Source organism: Coregonus clupeaformis, chromosome 35, assembly GCF_020615455.1.
Source record: "Coregonus clupeaformis isolate EN_2021a chromosome 35, ASM2061545v1, whole genome shotgun sequence".
NCBI classification, from domain to species: Eukaryota; Metazoa; Chordata; class Actinopteri; order Salmoniformes; family Salmonidae; genus Coregonus; species Coregonus clupeaformis.
The window spans coordinates 36,435,473-36,450,268 of record NC_059226.1 but is presented as its reverse complement, the minus strand read 5'-3'; the positions used below and the strand labels follow the sequence as shown (position 1 = coordinate 36,450,268).

The window sequence follows — 14,796 nt, the reverse complement described above, 5'->3', positions numbered from 1 at the left end:
GCAGGTTCCGCGGTATGCGGAGCGGTGTTCTGTACCACGAGTGGTCCGGCATAGTCCTGTACGTCCTGTGCGAGCACCCCGCACGTGTCGTGCGAAGGTGGGTATGCAGCCAGGACGGAGTGTGCCGGCTCAACGCTCGTGGTCTCCAATGCCTCTCCGCGGTCCCGGATATCCTGCGCCAGTGTCACGTGCTGTTATGCCGGTACGGGTACACAGCCCTCTGCGTCCTGTGCGGATGCCTCACACCGAGTGTGTGAAGGTAGGCATTCAGCCAGGACGGGTTGTGGCCGCTCTTCACTCCAGGTCTCCTATCCGTCTCCACAGCCCGGTCCGGCCTGTTCCTGCTCCTCGCACCAAGCCTACGGTGCGCATCGCCAGCCCGGCCCGGCCTGTTCCTGCCTCTCGCACCAAGCCTACGGTGCGCGTCGCCAGCCCGGCCCGGCCTGTTCCTGCCACTCGCACCAAGGCTACGGTGCGCGTCGCCAGCCCGGCCCGGCCTGTTCCTGCCACTCGCACCAAGTCTACGGTGCGCGTCGCCAGCCCGGCCCGGCCTGTTCCTGCCACTCGCACCAAAGCTACGGTGCGCGTCGCCAGCCCGGCCCGGCCTGTTCCTGCCACTCGCACCAAGCCAGGGGTGCGAGTCGTCAGCCTGGTCCAGCCTGTTCCTGCCACTCGCACCAAGCCAGGGGTGCGAGTCGTCAGCCTGGTCCAGCCTGTTCCTGCCACTCGCACCAAGCCAGGGGTGCGAGTCGTCAGCCTGGTCCAGCCCGTTCCTGCTACTCGCACCAAGCCAGGGGTGCGAGTCGTCAGCCTGGGAAAGCCCGTTGCTGCTCCATGCACCAAGCCAGGGGTGCGAGTCGTCAGCCCGGTCCGGCCCGTTGCGGCTCCACGCACCAAGCCAGGGGTGCGCATCGTCAGTCCGGTGAGGCCCGTTCCGGCTCCACGCACCAAGCCAGGGGTGCGAGTCGTCAGCCCGGTCCGGCCCGTTGCTGCTCCACGCACCAAGCCAGGGGTGCGCATCGTCAGTCCGGTGAGGCCCGTTCTGGCTCCACGCACCAAGCCAGGGGTGCGCATCGTCAGCCCGGTCCGGCCCGTTGCTGCTCCACGCACCAAGCCAGGGGTGCGCATCGTCAGTCCGGTGAGGCCCGTTCCGGCTCCACGCACCAAGCCAGGGGTGCGCATCGTCAGCCCGGTCCGGCCCGTTGCTGCTCCACGCACCAAGCCAGGGGTGCGCATCGTCAGCCAGGTCCGGTCCTTTCCTGCCTCACGCACCAAGCCAGGGGTGCGCGTCGTCAGTCCGGCACAACCCGTGCCTGGGTCACCGGTGCCTAATCAGGTACCGGTCAACTGCTCCACTACGGAGCTGAAGCTAACAGCTCCTGCTACGTCCAGTCCAGCTCCAGCCAGCGGGGCCAGACCGGACCAGGGGCGCTATGGGGGGTTTATTGGAGGGTGGTGGGCAAGCCCGGAGCCAGAACCGCCGCCGAGGAGGAATGCCCACCCAGCCCTCCCCTTGTTTTGCTCTGGTTGAGGCGCGGTCGCAGTCCGCGCCTTTAGGGGGGGTACTGTCACACCCTGGCTCTGGGACTCTATATGTTGAGCCAGGGTGTGTTCATTCTATGTGTTATATTTCTATGTTGGGGGTTCTAGTTCTTCTGTTTCTATGTTTGCCTGAGTGACTCCCAATCAGAGGCAACGAGTGTCAGCTGTGGCTGGTTGTCTCTGATTGGGAGCCATATTTAAACTGTATGTTTTTCCCTTTGTGTTGGTGGGTTTTTGTTCCAGTTGGTTGTGTTTGTACCGTGGACTTCACGAGTCGTTTGTTGTTTTGTTGATTGTCCGTATTTATCACTAAAGATAAATAAACATGTTCGTTCATCACGCTGCGCCTTGGTCTACTACCTACGACGATCGTGACAGCCGTCATGGATTAAAATCCTGCAGCGCACGCAAGGTCCCCCTGCTCAAGCCAGCGCATGTCCAGGCCCGTCTGAAGTTTGCCAATGACCATCTGGATGATCCAGAGGAGGAATGGGAGAAGGTCATGTGGTCTGATGAGACAAAAATATCGCTTTTTTGGTCTAAACTCTGGATGAGTACAACCCCAAGAACACCATCCCAACCGTGAAGCATGGAGGTGGAAACATCATTCTTTGGGGATGCTTTTCTGCAAAGAGGACAGGACGACTGCACCGTATTGAGGGGAGGATGGATGGGGCCATGTATCGCGAGATCTTGGCCAACAACCTCCTTCCCTCAGTAAGAGCATTGAAGATGGGTCGTGGCTGGGTCTTCCAGCATGACAACGACCCGAAACACACAGCCAGGGCAACTAAGGAGTGGCTCCGTAAGAAGCATCTCAAGGTCCTGGAGTGGCCTAGCCAGTCTCCAGACCTGAACCCAATAGAAAATCTTTGGAGGGAGCTTAAAGTCCGTATTGCCCAGCGACAGCCCCGAAACCTGAAGGATCTGGAGAAGGTCTGTATGGAGGAGTGGGCCAAAATCCCTGCTGCAGTGTGTGCAAACCTGGTCAAGAACTACAGGAAACGTATGATCTCTGTAATTGCAAACACATGTTTCTGTACCAAATATTAAGTTCTGATTTTCTGATGTATCAAATACTTATGTCATGCAATAAAATGCAAATTAATTACTTAAAAATCATACAATGTGATTTTCTGGATTTTAGATTCCGGCTCTCACAGTTGAAGTGTACCTATGATAAATATTACAGACCTCTACGTGCTTTGTAAGTAGGAAACCCTGCAAAATCGGCAGTGTATCAAATACTTGTTCTCCCCACTGTATATGGACAAGCAGTAACAGAGCGGCATGGACTAAGATACAGTAGAATATTATAGAATACAGTATATACATATGAGATGAGTAATGCAAGATGTGTACACATTATTAAAGTAAGTTCCACTTCTTAAAGTGCCCAGTGATTTCAATAGGCAGCAGCAGCCTCTAATGTGCTAGTGATGGCTATTTAAACATGGACATGGACTTAGCAAAGCCCTGTACAGCTAGTGAGACGGACACACACTGTGGGGTCCAAGACAAACAGAGAGTAGACACACACATCTCTGAGATGCATGAGAAAAGCAAACAGAACAGCAGAAGTGATGAGAGTGACGGACAAGGAGAGAAGGAGACTGAGAGAAGGAGCGAAATAACGTTTGTCCAGGCAATTTGGAGGAGAGACAACAAGTCATATGCAGGGGCCTTAGAGAGGAGGAGAAGAACAGATTATGAACAGAGGAGAGAGGAGGAGAACAGATGATGAACAGATGAGAAAAGAGGAGAACAGGAGGGCTGCCTGTATTTTCTAACTCAAATCTCCTAGGAATGAACAGAAAGAGAAGTGGGAGGCCCCGGTGCACAACTGAGCAAGAGGACAAATATATTAGAGTGTCTAGTTTGAGAAACAGGTGCATCACAGATCCTCAACTGGCAGCTTCATTAAATAGTACCCGCAAAACACCAGTCTCAACGTCAACAGTGAAGAGGCGACTCCGGGATGCTGACCTTCTAGGCAGAGTTGCAAAGAAAAAGCCATATCTCAGACTGGCCAATAAAAATAAAAGATTAAGATGGGCAGTCGGTCGGACCATCATATAATTGGCATATACATTACTCTTACTGAATTTCCACGTGGGCGAGGATATTGGAAATGTAATCAAAGCCTATTGGATGATAATTTATTTATAATTAGAACAAAGGAATGTATAACTGACTTTATCAGACATAACATAGGTACAGCAAATCCCATTATTGTATGGGACACCTTTAAATGTGCCTTTAGAGGCCATGCAATTCAGTACTCATCTCGAAAACAAAAGCAATTTAGGTCAAAAGAGTTTATACTAACAAAGGAAATAGAAAGTCTAACAGAACAGATAGATGGCAATAAAAACTGTAACATAGAGGCACAGAATAAATTAGAGGAAAAACAAAAAGAAATTGAGAAACTTATTCAAGAAAGATCAAGTGTAATATATTATAAAAATAAAGCAAACTGGATGGAATATGGGGAAAAATGCACAAAATTATTTTTTAATCTTCAACATAGGATTTTATTTTTTATTTATTTTATTTAACCTTTATTTAACCAGGAAGGGCTCATTGAGATTTAAAATCTATTTTTCAAGAGCGTCCTGGCCAAGATAGGCAGCACCAAGTCATTACAAAAAATTACAGACAGACAACATGAAAAACTACAAGTAATCTAGTAAAAACCATTCATGAATTCACAAGAGTATAACAATATCAAAAACAGCAAATTAAAAACATTGACAGGTCAGGGAATCAGCCTCAAAATCCTTCATCAGAGATTTAAAAACACCAATCGGGACAAGTTCTTCCAGTTTAAAATTATTTTGTAAGGTGTTCCAAGACGATGGCGCAGAGTACATAAAAGACCTTTTACCAAATTCAGTTCGGACATTTGGAACAGTTAGCAGGATAAAGTCCAGTGAACGAAGAGAGTACCCACCACATTTCTGAACAATAAAAATGCCCAAATAAAAGGTAGTAAACCCAAAATGGCTTTGTAAATAAAAGTATACCAGTGACTGAGCCTACGAGTGACTAGAGAAGGCCAGCCAACCCTGGTATACAAAGTACAGTGGTGCGTAAGGGTTTTGCAGTTTAAAATAAATCTCAAAGTACCATGATAAAGAGTGTCAATTGATCTCAAACACTGAGCGGAAGCATTCATATATAAAATATCCCCATAGTCTAGTAAAGGCATAAATGTAGCTGATACTAGCCTCCTTCTGGCTTCAAAAGAAAAACAGGCCTTATTCCTAAAATAAAATCCCAATTTCAGCTTCAATTTTTTTGTAAGTTGTTGAATATGCAATTTAAAAGAGAGGCCGTCATTGCTACCAAAAAGGACTTAATGAAACTGGTTACAATTGACGGAGTCACCCATGATTCACCAAATGATATTTTGAAGGAGGAAACAAAGTAAACTGTCAAGAGGAGTGAAACAAGGTTGTCCACTATCAGCATATCTATTTATTGTGGCCATCGAGATGTTAGCTATTAAAATCAGATCCAATAATAATATCAGAGGATTAGAAATCCAGGGCTTAAAAACAAAGGTGTCATTGTACGCTGATGATTCATGTTTTCTTTTAAATCCACAACTAGAATCCCTCCACAGCCTCATATAGGATCTAGATACATTTTCTAACCTCTCTGGATTACAACCAAATTATGACAAATTTACTATATTACGTATTGGATCACTACAAAATACAATTTTTACATTACCATGTAGTTTACTAATACAATGGTCTGATGGTGATGTGGATATTCTCGGAATACATATCCCAAAGGAAATAAATGATCTCACTTTAATACATTTTAATAGAAAGTTAGCAAAAAATAGATAAGATCTTACTACCATGGAAAGGAAAATACCTGTCAATTTGTGGAAAAATCACCCTGATTAACTCTTTAGTATTATCCCAGTTTACCTATTTGCTTATGGTCTTGCCTACGCCTAGCGAACAGTTTTTTAAATTATATGAGAAAAAAATATTCGATTTTATTTGGAACGGCAAGCCAGACAAAATTAAAAGGGCCTATTTATATAATGAATATGAATTCGGAGGACAGAAATTATTAAATATTAAAGCATTAGACCTATCACTAAAAGTTTCAGTCATACAAAAGTTATACTTAAATCCGAACTGGTTCTCAAGCAAATTAGTAAGATTGTCTCACCCAATGTTCAAGAAAGGCCTTTTTCCCTTTATTCAGATTACAACAACACATTTTCAGTTATTTGAAAAGGAAATAATCTCCCAAATATCACTATTTCTAAAACAAGCCATAGAAAGTTGGTTGCAATTTCAATTTAATCCTCCAGAAACGACAGAACAAATAATGCAACAAATATTGTGGTTAAATTCAAATATACTAATTGACAAAAAGCCTTTTTTTGACAGAATGTTTAAAAAAGGTGTAATCTTTGTAAATGATATCATCGGTAGGACTGGTGGAGTTATGTCGCACATGCAGCTAACAAAAACATATGGAAATGTCTGCTCTAACCAAAATTACAACCAAATATTTGCAACCTTACCGCAAAAGTGGAAGAGGGGGGAGAAAGTAAGGAACTTGTCTGTCGGCCTTGCATTAAAGAACATAATTTGTTAAGGAAAACTGTGATAAATTAAAAAGTATATCAGTTTCACTTAAGGACCAAAGGATTGACAGCTGTCCCATATAGATTGCAAAATAGTTGGGAAGAGATTTTTGACGTACCGATCCCGTGGCATAGTGTTTATGAACTGACACGCAAAACGACACCGGATTCAAAAATTAGAATCTTTCAATTTAAATTATTATATAAAATTCTTGCTACCAATAGAATGTTATTTATATGGGGGATACAATCTTCCCAGCTCTGCAGATTTTGCTGTGAAGAGACAGAATCATTAGATCATTTGTTTTGGTTCAGCTTGTTTTTGGACAAAGGTCCAGGAATGGCTAAAGGATTGCAATATTTACCTGGAGCTAACCTTGCAGATAGCATTACTGGGTGATCTGAAAAGTCATAGTCAATCGATCAATAATATAATAATTCTTTTAGCAAAAATGTTTATTTTTAATTCACAATCTGTCGAAGCAATGAGAATAGAAAGGTTCAGAACTTTTGTAAAACATCACAGTACGGTTGAAATATATATGGCAAATAGAAATCCTATATGGATGGTGTTAAGAGATAGATGGGAGGTATTGAATGGAGTTGAAGGATGGGACTAATAACAAATAACAACAAATAATAACAAGATAACTAATAATGTAAGCATACTGTGTCCATAATAAGTATATAGGTTGTATGTTGGGAGCTTTTGGGAAAGAGCACAGTTAGAAAGATATGGCATATAGAAGCAAACCGGATGGACATCATGAAAATGATTGGAGAGGTTGAGAGTAGACGAAGTTCAGGAGCAAAAACAAAAAAAACAAATAAAATAGAATTATTGTAAAATTGACTGTGTCCATAAGGTGTAGATAGTAACTATAGGCTGGAAGTAGAGGCCTGTGCATTGTTGTTCACTAATTTACCCCAAGTAGGGAAAGGATGGCGGGGTTGAAAAGTAATAAAGGGGAGTATATATATAAAAAACATGGGGGATTGGAAGTGATGCAGACAATTACATTGATAGAAGTTACAATCTATCTGCAATATTAAGCTGATCTACCCCCATAAAAAGAAAAGAAAAAAGAAAAAGATGGGCAGTCTGAGATATGGCTTTTTCTTTGCAACTCTGCCTAGAAGGTCAGCATCCCAGGGTCGCGTCTTCACTGAGACTGGTGTTTCAGTTGTGCACTGGGGCCTCCCACTCCTCTTTCTATTCTGGTTAGAGACAGTTTGCGCTGTTCTGTGAAGGGAGTAATACATAGCGTTGTACGAGATCTTCAGTTTCTTGGTAATTTCTCGCATGGAATAGCCTTTATTTCTCAGAACAAGAATAGACTGACGAGTTTCAGAAGAAAGTTGTTTTTTCTGGCCATTTTGAGCCTGCAATCGAACCCACAATTGCTGATGCTCCAGATACTCAACTAGTCTCAAGAAGGCCCATTTTATTGCTTCTTTACTCAGCACAACAGTTTTCAGTTGTGCTAACATAATTGCAAAAGGGTTTTCTAATGATCAATTAGCCTTTTAAAATGATAAACGTGGATTAGCAAACAGTGACCCCAAACTTTTGAACGGTAGTGTAAGTATTCACATCCCTTAGTCAATACATGTTATAAACACCTTTGGCAGCAATTCCAGCTGTGAGCCTTTCTGGGTAAGTCTTTAAGAGTTTTGAACACCTGGATTGTGCAATATTTGATCAACAAATTGATTGTTGATCATTGCTAAACCATTTTTCAAGTCTTGCCATAGATTTTCAAGCAGATTTGTCAAAACTGTAACTCGGCCACTCAGAAACATTCAATCTCTTGTTGGTAAGCAACTCCAGTGTATGTTTGGCCTTGTGTTTTAGGTTATTGTCCTATTGAAAGGTGAATTTGTCTGTTGGAAAGCAGACTGAACCAGTTTTTTTTCTAGGATTTTGCCTGTGCTTAGCTCTATTCAATTTATTTTTATCCTAAAAAACTCCTTAGTCCTTGCCGATGACAAGCAAACCCATAACATGAGGCAACCACCAATATGCTTGAAAATATGAAGAGTGATGTGTTGTGTTGGATTTGCCCCAAATATAACACTTTGTATTCAGGACAAAAAGTGAATTGCTTTGCCACATTTTTTGCAGTTTTACTTTGTATTCTGTACTGGCATCCTTCTTTTCACTCTGTCATTAAGATTAGTATTGTGGAGGAACTACAATGTATGTGGATCCTTCCTCAGTCTCCTATTACAGCCATTAAACTCTGTAACTGTTTGAAAGTCACCATTGGCCTCTTGGTGAAATCCCTGAGTGGTTTCCTTCCTCTCCGGCAACTGAGTTAGGAAGGACGCCTGTATCTTTGTAGTGACTGGGTGTATTGATACACCATCCAAAGTGTAATTAATAACTTCACCATGCTCAAAGGGATATTCAATGTCTGCTTCTTTTTTTTTTTTTACCCATCTACCAATAGGTGCCCTTCTTTGTGAGGCATTGGAAAACCTCCCTGGTCTTTGTGGTTGAATCTGTGTTTGAAATTCACTGCTCGACTGAGGGACCTTACAGATAATTGCATGTGTGGGGTACAGAGATGAGGTAGTCATTAAAATATAATGTTAAACAGTGTTATTGCACACAGAGTGAGTCCATGCAACTTATTATGTAACTTGTTAAGCACATTTTTACTCCTGAACTTATTTAGGCTTGCCATAACAAAGGGATTGAATACTTATTGACTCAAGACATTTCAGGTTTTCATTTTTTGTTAATTTGTAAAAATTTGTAAAAATATCATCCCACTTTGACATTATGGGGTATTGTGTGTAGGCCAGTGACACAAAATCTAAATGTAATACATTTTATATTCAGGCTGTAACACAACAAAATGTAGTAAAAGTCAAGGGGTGTGAATACTTTCTGAAGGCACTGTATGGACTGTTCTGTTCTGAATATATATTGACTGTTCTGTTCTGTATATATGGACTGTTCTGTTCTGAATATATATGGACTGTTCTGTTCTGAATATATATGGACTGTTCTGTTCTGTACTGAACAAACAGATGTAGGATCTTAATTTGATCACCCATTTGTTTCTGAGATGCAAAGTTGTAGTGTATTTGAGTTTTAAAACGGCTTCTAAAGTTTGTAATTTCCACTTTGAAATGTCAGATTTGTTTGCCCTAACGAAAAATGTTTTAACCCCTACAAAAATGTCCATTAATTATATAATTTCCATTTCCTGCTGCTGCAGGACAATTACCTATACTTTCTATACATCTGAACTCTTATTGATGGTCCATCTTCCTCCAACTGGATGTCATGAACATGAGCTGTAGTGAGATGTGTATGTAGGTGTGTATACTGTTGACACGAGATTGCAGTTAGCCCAGCTTAGCATAGTTTAAGTTTAGCCACTGGTGCTTTCTGAACCTGTCAATGCCTCTTAGCTAGACACTGTTTCATCATCTATTGCTTTCTCCGTCCCCATAAAGTCCCTTGCTACCATATTAATGCCAGGGAATCAGGGAATTTAGCATCTGATTGAACCATGAACTCATTGGATCTTGAACACAGCTCTACATTGTTACTGGATCAACACTGTATTAGCACATCTCCGTATTCAGCATGCTTCTCAGAGAATAACCAAAGATTACCTAAATGTGATAACACATTTCCTGCCTCATAAACACACACACACACACATACACACACACACACACACAAGAGTGTTGAGCAACAGTTAGCTCCACAGTGACAGGGGTAGAGACACAACACTGCTAAAATGGTGTCACACTTTACATATGAAAGAGTAGTGAGATTCAGCAACATGTGCTGCATCACTTCACATGGCCACAACCACAAACATTCACTAATCAACAACTAACAAGAGAAACCTTCCTACTAAACATTTCTCAGCATCAAGACTCGGACCAAAACATATTGCAGGTCAAATAAAAAACAAGAACTTCCTTTCATCTCACTCTTGAAGAAATCCCATTATTCAGAAAACATGCATTGTAACAGCCCGGTCCAGACTGTTCCCCTCCCCCCTTTTCCCACCACTAAAGTGGACCGATCCAGTCAGGTCTCATGGTTTGAAGAGGCATTGAGATCGGCCCATAGAGGCCGCGAGGGAAGATATAAAACATTCCTACCTTCTCATTCACAAAAGCCAGCCCGATTCCCCTTCTCTCTCTCAACGCTCCAGTCCTCAACCCACCCGGCAGGCCGACCGACCGACAGTACGTTAGCCCTCCAAAGACAAGATGAAAGACCTTCTTCTTTAACTTCTCTTTCTTTGCTCAGTTTATCCACTCACTCACTTTCCAGAGCTGGAGAGGCGATGGGGAGGGTTGGAGCTGATGCCTCAAATTCCTCTAGCCCTCTCTCTCTCTCTCTCTCTCTCTCTCTCTCTGTCTCTCTCTCTCTGCTCTCTCTCTCTCTCTGAGTCTGTGTTTGCTTCTTCCCCTCTCTTTCTCTGACTGACTTTCTCCCTCTCTCTTGCGCTACCTCTCTGTCTCTCTCTCTCTTTCTCTGTGTGTGAGAGCAGGGGTGATGGCTAAAGCAGCTCACAGCCATTCACATGCAGATTGACCCAAGGAGCTTCCACTAATCCAACAGAGGACTTCACCTCTCTGCCGCCTAGCACTCCTCCCCCATCCCTCTCTCCCCAATCCATCCCTCCCCCTATCCCTCCCTCCTTTCTAAGACTAATTTACACACCAGTAGCTGGGTTGTCAGAGCTCTGGCAAGTGTGAATGTGTGTGAATGTCTGTGTATTTGAACGTGGGCGTGTGTGTGCGTGTCTGTCTAGCGAGAGAGAGAGAAGGAGAGCTCTGCCGACTGCAGATTCAAGCCTATAAGTAATTGACCTATAAAATCAATGAGTAGAAAACGCAGCCATGCTTTGAAGAAAGTAGCCCCATACCCCCCTCCTGTCTATTATCTCTCTCTCTTTCTAGTCTGTGATAAAATAAACTATTTTATTTCTCCATAAATACACCTACAGTATGTTTTGGTTATCACTAAGGCAACAGCCTCCAGGAACAACACAATATTTACATCTTACGGTTATTAAGAAAATCTGGAAAAAATAATTAAAACTCCATAAAAAACTCTAATTCACACAACAAGCTGCTGCTAGAGATGCTGTACTCTCTGATTCCCCAATCATCTCTTCTCACAAAGAACTCGGTTTCTCGCTCTCATTCCATTGCTCTCTCTCTGTTTCTCTCACTCCATCTCTCTCTCTCTCTCTCTGTTTCTCTCACTACATTGCTCTCTCTCTTTGTTTCTCTCTCTCACTCATCTCTCTCTCTGTTTCTCTCATTTCATTGCTCTCTCTGTTTCTCTCTCTCACTCTATCTGTCTCTATCTGTTTATCTCTCACTCCATCTCACTCTCTCTCTTTGTTTCTCTCTCTCTCTCTCTCACTCCGTCTCTCTCTCTGTTTCTCTCTCACTCCATCTCTCTCTCTCTCTGTTTCTCTCTCTCCATCTCTCTGACTAACAGATAGTGAAGCAGACCGTTTCCTCTCTAGGTCTTCATTTCTACTAATACTACAATGCGTTATTACGTGGCTACATGGCTACATATCTGTATGGCTACATCAGAATCACAATCACCTTTATTTACCATGTACATTTACATACACCCAGAGTTTGACTTGGTGAAATGGTGCTGCCAGCAATAGACAAAATATACATAAGTAGTAAATGGCATATTATTATTATTAGTACTTTAAAGTATTTTTACTTACAGTTGAAGTCGGAAGTTTACATACACTTAGGTTGGAGTCATTAAAACTCGTTTTTCAACCACTCCACAAATTTCTTGTTAACAAACTATAGTTTTGGCAAGTCGGTTAGGACATCTACTTTGTGCATGACACAAGTAATTTTTCCTACAATTGTTTACAGACAGATTATTTCACTTATAATTCACTGTATCACAACCGTGAAGCACAGGGGTGGCAGCATCATGCTGTGGGGGTGCTTTGCTGCGGGAGGGACTGGTGCACTTCACAAAATCGATGGCATCATGAGGAAGGAAAATTATGTGGATATATTGAAGCAACATCTCAAGACATCAGTCAGGAAGTTAAAGCTTGGTCGCAAATGGGTCTTCCAAATGGACAATGACCCCAAGCACACTTCCAAAGTTGTGGCAAAATGGCTTAAGGACAACAAAGTCAAGGTATTGGAGTGGCCATCACAAAACCCTAACCTCAATCCTATAGAACATTTGTGGGCAGAACTGAAAAAGCGTGTGCGAGCAAGGAGGCCTACAAACCTGACTCAGTTACACCAGATCTGTCAGGAGGAAAGGGCCAACATTCTCCCAAGTTATTGTGGGAAGCTTGTGGAAGGCTACCTGAAATGTTTGACCCAAGTTAAACAATTTAAAGGCAATGCTACCAAATACTAATTGAGTGTATGTAAACTTCTGACCCACTGGGAATGTGATGAAAGAAATAAAAGCTGAAATAAATAATTCTCTCTACTATTATTCTGACATTTCACATTCTTAAAATAAAGTGGTGATCCTAACTGACCTAAGACAGGGAATTCTTACTAGGATTAAATGTCAGGAATTGTGAAAAACTGAGTTTAAATGTATTTGGCTAAGGTGTATGTAAACTTCCGACTTCAACTGTAGATACATGGCTACATAGCTACATGGCTACATGGCTACATAGCTACATGGCTACATGGCTACATAGCTGTTTGGCTACATACATAGCTACATGGCTACATGGCTACATAGCTGTTTGGCTACATACATAGCTACATGGCTACATGGTCACATAGCTGTATGCCTACATACATAGCTACATGGCTACATGGTCACATAGCTGTATGCCTACATACATAGCTACATGGCTACATGGTTACATAGCTGTATGCCTACATACATAGCTACATGGCTACATGGCTACATAGCTGTATGCCTACATACATAGCTACATGGCTACATGGTCACATAGCTGTATGCCTACATACATAGCTACATGGCTACATGGCTACATAGCTGTATGCCTACATACATAGCTACATGGCTACATGTCTACATAGCTGTATGCCTACATACATAGCTACATGGCTACATGGTTACATAGCTGTATGCCTACATACATAGCTACATGGCTACATGGCTACATAGCTGTTTGGCTACATACATAGCTACATGGCTACATGGTCACATAGCTGTATGCCTACATACATAGCTACATGGCTACATGGCTACATAGCTGTATGCCTACATACATAGCTACATGCTACATGGCTACATAGCTGTATGACTACATACATAGCTACATGGCTACATGGTCACATAGCTGTATGCCTACATACATAGCTACATGGCTACATGGTTACATAGCTGTATGCCTACATACATAGCTACATGGCTACATGGTTACATAGCTGTATGCCTACATACATAGTTACATGGCTACATGGCTACATAGCTGTATGCCTACATACATAGCTACATGGCTACATGGTTACATAGCTGTATGCCTACATACATAGCTACATGGCTACATGGCTACATAGCTGTATGCCTACATACATAGTTACATGGCTACATGGTTACATAGCTGTATGCCTACATACATAGTTACATGGCTACATGGTTACATAGCTGTATGCCTACATACATAGTTACATGGCTACATGGCTACATAGCTGTATGCCTACATACATAGCTACATGGCTATTTAAACACTTCTCTATGTAGTTCTCTGTATGTGGTTAACACACTGCAGTCAATCAATGCTGATTTAAACATAGGAAACTCCCTGAATGACAAAAAGGGATACGGAGAAGAGAGAGAGAGAGACAGAGAGAGAGAGAGAGGGGGGGAGTGAGTGAATGAGAAGAAAGCAGAACTGTTGTGATTCCTTTGAGACGGTGACCATTATTGAAGGCACCTAGGGCCCCTACCCCTTCAACTCCTCTCTTCTCATCCACTTCTCTCCTTCCCCCTCACACTCCCCTGTCCTCTACCCCTTCAGAATAATGAAAATAGTTATTATTTACCTCTAGTGGAGTTAGGAGCAGTCAGGAAACCATGTGCTGATAATGCTACTGGTATTCAACAAACAGAGAATTTCTCAGGATCTCAGTTCAGTTAGCAGACCGCCAGTGTGTGTGTGTGGATGGGCGTGTCTGCCCGTGTGTGTGTGTGTGTGTGTGTGGAAAGGCGTGTCGGCCCTGTGTATGTGTGCATGCATGTGTGGGCGTGTCGGACAGTGTGTCAGAGGGTGATGTATTTCCTGGCCCGTTGGGCAACAGCTTCCTGACTACATCTTTAACCAGCTGTAAACCTCTCTCTCTCTCAATTAAATTCAAATGGCTTTATTGGCATAGGAAACATATGTTCACATTGCCAAAGCAAGTGAAATAGATAATAAACAAAAGTGAAATACACAATAAAGAATTTACAGTAAACATTACACTCAGAAGTTCCAAAAGAATAAAGACAAAGGAATAGAGACATTTCAAATGTCATATTATGGCTATATACAGTGTATTCTGAAAGTATTCAGACCCCTTGACTTTTTCCACATTTTGTTACGTTACAGCCTTATTCTAAAATGTTTTTTTTTTTTTTTATCCTCATCAATTTACACACAATACCCCAAAATGACAAA

The 14,796-nt window shown here is 42.5% G+C and overlaps 1 protein-coding gene across 3 annotated transcripts in view; it reads right to left on the bottom strand.

The window, feature by feature from the left end:
* sept12 (septin 12) overlaps positions 1-14,796 on the bottom strand; it is a 155,970-nt gene that overhangs the window by 45,387 nt on the left and 95,787 nt on the right. Inside the window, exon 1 of one of the 3 annotated variants that reach the window (XM_041864380.2) lies at positions 14,183-14,299. The exons of 1 other annotated variant lie outside the window; for it this stretch is intronic. The gene's annotated coding sequence lies outside the window, so the exon portion shown is untranslated. Of the gene's footprint in view, positions 1-10,294; positions 10,581-14,182; positions 14,300-14,796 lie in introns of those variants that run through there. One more of the 3 variants, XM_041864379.2, reaches the window with a different exon arrangement.